The 7,722-nt window shown below is 35.4% G+C and overlaps 1 protein-coding gene across 1 annotated transcript in view; it reads right to left on the reverse strand.

The window, feature by feature from the left end:
- The window catches only part of LOC117316755 (UNC5C-like protein), a 35,241-nt gene extending 27,519 nt beyond the window's left edge, over positions 1–7,722 (reverse strand). Inside the window, exon 1 of the mRNA XM_033871517.1 lies at positions 7,546–7,722. The gene's annotated coding sequence lies outside the window, so the exon portion shown is untranslated. The remainder of the gene's footprint in view (positions 1–7,545) is intronic.

Here is a 7,722-nt window from a genome sequence, read left to right on the forward strand (position 1 = left end):
ACTTCCTAACTATACAGTTACCCCTGACCTCCTAACTATACAGTTAACCCAGACCTCCTAGCTATACAGTTACCCCAGACCTCCTAACTATACAGTTACACGAGACATCCTAACTATATAGTTACTCTAGACCTCCAAACTATATAGTTACCCCAAACCTCCTAACTATACAGTTACACCAGACATCCTAACTATACAGTTACCCCAGACCTCCTACCTATACAGTTACCCCAGACCTCCTAACTATACAGTTACCCCAGACCTCCTAACTATACAGTTAACCCAGACCTCCTAACTATACAGTTACCCCAGACCTCCTAACTATACAGTTACCCCAGACCTCCTAACTATACAGTTACACCAGACCTCCTAACTATACAGTTACCCCAGACCTTCTAACTATACAGTTACACCAGACCTCCTAACTATACAGTTACCCCAGACCTCCTAACTATACAGTTACCCCAGACCTCCTAACTATACAGTTACCCCAGACCTCCTAACTATACAGTTACACCAGACCCTCCTTACTATACAGTTACACCAGACCTCCTAACTATACAGTTACCCCTAGACCTCCTAACTATATAGTTACCCCAGACCTCCTAACTATATAGTTACACCAGACCTCCTAACTATACAGTTACCCCAGACATCCTAACTATACAGTTATCCCAGACCTCCTAACTATATAGTTACACTAGCCCTCCTAGCTATACAGTTATCAAAGACCTCCTAACTATACAGTTACCCCAGACCTCCTAACTATACAGTTACCCCAGATCTCCTAACTATACAGTTACCCCAGACCTCCTAACTATACAGTTACCCCAGACCTCCTAACTATACAGTTATCCCAGACCTCCTAACTATATAGTTACACCAGCCCTCCTAGCTATACAGTTATCCCAGACCTCCTAACTGTACAGTTACCCCAGACCTCCTAACTATACAGTTACCCCAGACCTCCTAACTATACAGTTACCCCAGACCTCCTAACTATACAGTTATCCCAGACCTCCTAACTATATAGTTACACCAGCCCTCCTAGCTATACAGTTATCCCAGACCTCCTAACTATACAGTTACCCCAGACCTCCTAACTATACAGTTACCCCAGACCTCCTAACTATACAGTTATAACAGACCTCCTAACTATACAGTTACCCAAGACATCCTAATTATACAGTTACACCAGACCTCCTAACTATACAGTTATCCCAGACCTCCTAACTATATAGTTATCCCAGACCTCCTAACTATACAGTTATCCCAGACCTCCTAACTATACAGTTACCCCAGACCTCCTAACTATACAGTTATAACAGACCTCCTAACTATACAGTTACCCAAGACATCCTAATTATACAGTTACACCAGACCTCCTAACTATATAGTTATCCCAGACCTCCTAACTATACAGTTATCCCAGACCTCCTAACTATACAGTTATCCCAGACCTCCTAACTATATAGTTATCCCAGACCTCCTAACTATACAGTTACCCCAGACCTCCTAACGATACAGTTACACCAGACCTCCTAACTATACAGTTACCCCTGACCTCCTAACTATACAGTTAACCCAGACCTCCTAGCTATACAGTTACCCCAGACCTCCTAACTATACAGTTACACGAGACATCCTAACTATATAGTTACTCCAGACCTCCAAACTATATAGTTACCCCAAACCGCCTAACTATACAGTTATACCAGACATCCTAACTATACAGTTACCCCAGACCTCCTAACTATACAGTTACACCAGACCTCCTAACTATACAGTTACCCCAGACCTCCTAACTATACAGTTAACCCAGACCTCCTAACTATACAGTTACCCCAGACCTCCTAACTATACAGTTACCCCAGACCTCCTAACTATACAGTTACACCAGACCCCCTAACTATACAGTTACACCAGACCTCCCAACTATACAGTTACCCCAGACCTCCTAACTATACAGTTACCCCAGTCCTCCTAACTATACAGTTACCCCAGACCTCCTAACTACACAGTTACCCCAGACCTCCTAACTATATAGTTACCCCAGACCTCCTAACTATACAGTTACACCAGACCTCCTAACTATATAGTTACACCAGACATCCTAACTATACAGTTACCCCAGACCTCCTAACTATATAGTTACCCCAGACCTCCTAACTATATAGTTACCCCTGACCTCCTAACTATACAGTTACCCCAGACCTCCTAACTATATAGTTACCCTAGACCTCCTAACTATACAGTTACCCCAGACCTACTAACTATATAGTTACCCCAGACCTCCTAACTATATAGTTACCCCAGACCTCCTAACTATACAGTTACCCCAGACCTCCTTACTATATAGTTACACCAGACCTCCTAACTATACAGTTACCCCAGACATCCTAACTATACAGTTACCCCAGACCTCCTAACTATATAGTTACCCCAGACCTCCTAATCATACAGTTACACCAGACCTCCTAACTATATAGATATACCAGACCTCCTAACTATATAGTTACCCCAGACCTCCTAACCATACAGTTATACCAGACCTCCTAACTATACAGTTACACCAGACCTCCTAACTATACAGTTACCCCAGACCTCCTAACTATACAGTTACCCCAGACCTCCTAACTATACAGTTACACCAGACCTCCTAACTATACAGTTACCCCAGACCTCCTAACTATATAGTTACCCCAGACCTTCTAACTATACAGTTACCCTAGACCTCCTTACTATATAGTTACCCCAGACCTCCTAACTATATAGTTACCCCAGACCTTCTAACTATACAGTTACCCTAGACCTCCTTACTATATAGTTACCCCAGACCTCCTAACTATACAGTTATCCCAGACCTCCTAACTATACAGTTACCCCAGACCTCCTAACTATACAGTTACCCCAGACCTCCTAACTATACAGTTATCCCAGACCTCCTAACTATACAGTTACCCCAGACCTCCTAACTATACAGTTATACCAGACCTCCTAACTAAACAGTTACCCCAGACCTCCTAACTATACAGTTATCCCAGACCTCCTAACTATACAGTTACCCCAGACCTCCTAACTATACAGTTACCCCAGACCTCCTAACTATACAGTTACCCCAGACCTCCTAACTATACAGTTACCCCAGACCTCCTAACTATACAGTTACCCCAGACCTCCTTACTATACAGTTACCCCAGACATCCTAACTATATAGTTACCCCAGACCTCCTAACTATACAGTTACCCCAGACCTCCTAACTATACAGTTACACCAGACCTCCTAACTATACAGTTATCCCAGACCTCCTTGATTTATGTTTCGAAATCAGCTGAAGAATTCCTTTTATTCCACTTGACTAGCAGATAATATCTATACACTGTACATCGATATTGAATAACAGCGTTCTTTTAGTGTAAATTAAATGAAGAATTATTTTCAGGCCTTTTTCATAGCATTGAGGGATATTTACTCAAAATAAATCAGGAAATGTAATGTTAACCGATACGATATGACAGAAGACGACGTGTGCGTACATAAATACTGAACTATATTTTATTGAATGTGTACCGTCCTTTCACATGTGGCACCATGGATGAGATGTCCAGTTATAGTTTTAAATTTCAAAGGAGTGTTTTATTCTCACACACATCAAAGGATTATCCCGCGGCTGCTAGGGTCAGGAAATACAATTTGCACGCGCTATATGACGCTACTCACAATAACGTAACGTCCTAATTTTACGTTTAATCCGTAAATGATTACATCATCAATGTTGACACACATTCCAAGAAGCAATGTAGATAGAAGCCTCGTGCTGACTAGCCAAACTCTTAGACTCGGATTGAGATATCCCTGTCCACAGAACAGACCCACGTTAGATAGGTTCGTATAATCAAAGACAAAAACAGAAATATCTTTGGAATTTGGTTCATAAGTTTGCTTGCATTTAAATTTACTCCACACGGAGGCTATTATTTATGTGCACATATGATAAGTAGTTATTTTATACCAAAAGGGCCATTTATCCACACTGAAATGTTAACTGGAAGCTTTAATTGAAGATATTTTTCATTACGGAGAAAGTTAAGTAAATGATCTCCTTCAGAATACAATATCTATTTGATGATATTTTCATCAGTATGGACTATATACACATAGCACAGTTAGATATCATATTATTGCTAAAAGCTAAATAACTACTTATCCTGGGTGATACAAATAGGATATTTTATTATTTTATCAATGTGGTACAGTTTCTGATATATCAGCATTAAGATGATTGACTATACCCGAAAATATTTCCGTACACAATCGACGTTAAAAGTGATATATTTACAATTTGGTGGCAAAGCCACGATATAAACTAAGTAAGAAGATTTGCAGTCTATGTGAGCATAATTGACACCCAAAACGTGACATCAATCCATGCCGCGCATGAATATATTCACCCAACGGAACTACTTGTAACTAACGTAAACAATCATGGCTTTATGTTAATTAAAAAGTATCAAATAGAAATTTTATACAATATTCTTACACAAATAATAAAAAGAATTGAACAGACTGTTTTTTTTTCGTATTATTCCAATGCACTTTTTTGTTTGCCAATCTGCACGTGACAACTGAATTTCGAATAAATAGGCTGTTCCATTTGTCGAACCCCATTGACGAAGTCGCTGACTATTGGCATTTTTATGCTAACTCAATTTAATTTTCAAAAATTACAGAAAAAAATATGTCGAGAATGTAAATATAAGCATTAAACTGTCTTTTTTTGGTGTCTATGGTCTATATAGATGCCAGAGCTTTGCAAAAAAAAAAAAACGTGTCATATTGTGCTCTTGCATCTATATCGACCATAGACCAAGGAACGACTACTGAACAGAGAATTTATAGAAATTATCATTTTGGCATTTCTGATGTCAGTATAATGCAATGTACACTGTATTTGTTTTAACATTCCGCGTATACCGGTAAATATTATAGTGTTAAAATCATTATTTGATCAATTTGGTACAGATTTGATACATTGGAATAATTAACAAACATGAGTTATTTCTGAAACATAAATATATAACTATAACTATATAACTACATGTATATATCACTAAACATAGATATATAACTAAATATTACTAAACATAACTATACGTGTATAATTCTATATTACTAAACATTAATATATAACTATATATAACTATATATTTGACTAAACATAGATATATAACTAAACATAACTATACGTGTATAATTCTATATTACTAAACATTAATATATAACTATATATAATTTAAAACATAAATATAACTAACTAAATATTACTAAGCATAAATATATAAGTATCATTTCATATTAATAAACATGAATTTATAACCATATATCACTGAACATAAATATATAACTATATTGTGATGCATATGAGGAAAATGAGGAGGTTCAAATTGGAAGTTGGGAAAACCAAACTCGGGAAGTTGATAATTAAATTATTCAATCAATTTGGTAGAACATTGATACATTGGATTACTTTACAAGAATATGGAATACTGTTTATTTCTTAACCATGACTAGATATTACCAAAGGTAACTGATCAGGCGGAGATATACTTTATGTAATCATATGTATTCCGGATACTCTACCAATGTTCGTAGTTGCTGTATATATATGTTTCCTCATTTCGGCAAAAATGTAAATAAGATATTTCACAGTAGTTTGTTAAACTAGGTAAAAGTCTTATGATACAATAATTAGAAAACAATGTATGGCAAAATGAATATGTTTATATCAGAGATTGGTATGCTTGCAAAACATAAAAAACAAAAATTCAGAACTTCCTGTATTTTATGCCTGCATGAGATAATCAAAGAAAGTTTTTTAATATTACAAAAAAAAAAACAAAAACAAAAAAAAAAACAAAAAAAAAACAAAAAAAAAAACGTTTTATTATTTTTAAACGGTTAAAAGGGTTTCTGAGGATCCAAACAATCACATTTATCTTTTTTCAGCAGTCAGGTATGAATAAAATTGAAATCCAACTGCTACTTTAGCATCATACTTGTTTTTAAACAATAAAGAAATTAAGTATTTTTCCATGGATCATGTTTTTTTAGTTATTAAAATTTACAATATAATCGATAAAGTAAAGGCATACTTACACTACTATTTTTTTCTACTTACCATTATATAAACTTTTTTTCTTCAATTTATTGATTTATTGATTTATTTATTTTTTATTTACTTATTTCATTTTTTTTCTATTTGTTTGTTTTTTGTTTGTTTGTTGGTATTTTTTTTTTTTTTTTTTTTTTTTTTTTTTTTAAATTTGTTTTGGTTTTTATTGCTATTATTTATTCCACAATATTTTTTTTCTTTTGTTCTGGTCTTTATCGAAGGACAAAACCGGTTTTTGTTTTAGTACGAACACAGAGATTTTAATCGTTATACAAATGTAGTTAGTCACTGCTGATGACATAATTAAAAAATAATAACATAATGTTCAATGAACAAGATTATTTGTTTCAAATAGACAAGATACAAAATGACACAACATCATCGACATCTTTTAACGTACATCTGAATGACGTGGTTAAGCTTTTCGATAATCCAGCTATAAACAGTAAATAATCGTGCCGAAAAAGGGGTACTATTTATCTCAATTAGTATGTTAAAATCAGTATGGGACTTTTGGATAAGACAGCATTAAGATGACTGAATATACCCGAAAATATTTCCGTACACAATCGAGATTAAAAGTGAGAGGAACGACTAGATATAGTATCCGTATATCGACATGAACATAACTCAAACTTAATCCCAATTAAACGAAAGCAAAGGATAAACAAAATACAGATTTGCATGATCTTCGACCATTATTTAGATTTTAAACAAATCATTTTAGGAATGATGTCTCACAATCAACACAGAATAGTTGACAGACTAAGATTCTGAAATAACAATATACATTGTATATATATTCCTATGAATTTCATCTGTACATTGTAATATTAGTTTAGGTCGCTTTGGCCTATAAGAAAAGGGGTATTTCATGTTAAGTTTGTACAACTGAACATAATTTTAACTCTAAGTGCAAGATAAAAAAAAGCCTCTCCGAAGCTCCTTTGTGGATGACCTCTAGTCTCACTGATTTACATCATTAGTAAGTTTTAAGATGCAATGTATTTGTTTTAACATTCTGAGTTTACCGGTAGGTACTATATCGTTAAAATCATGTGTAATTATGGTATTAAACCGAATACGTAATAGCTGCCAACGAATGCTCTAACCTACTAAACAACATTTCTATTAATAGACCTTGGCTGGTCACTCCTAATAAAGTAAGATAGTATAGTGTATTGACATCTGTTTTTCATTGTCTTCCGTTATGTAGCAATGATTGAAGATATTACGGTAAACAGAACACATTGTTCGCTATATAGTTTAAACTCTACATAGAGTTGTATATGGCATTGCTTAGATTTAGAGTAACACTAACGGATACCATAACAAATTCTGATAGTCAATGTTTCCAGAGGTTTGAACCTACCTGTCCCGAGTGCTACTTCCATAACGTTACCCACAATCTTCCATAATGTTTCCCACATTAAGGTGATAGTCCTGGGTGTTCGGTGATTACAGACAGAATATAGGGATAAATATAGTCTAGTAAATATGAGGTAAACCGGGTCACACAGAGCGTTCTAGCTACCCTGACTGGTTACCT

The sequence above is a fragment of the Pecten maximus genome, chromosome 18, assembly GCF_902652985.1.
Source record: "Pecten maximus chromosome 18, xPecMax1.1, whole genome shotgun sequence".
Classification (NCBI taxonomy): domain Eukaryota; kingdom Metazoa; phylum Mollusca; class Bivalvia; order Pectinida; family Pectinidae; genus Pecten; species Pecten maximus.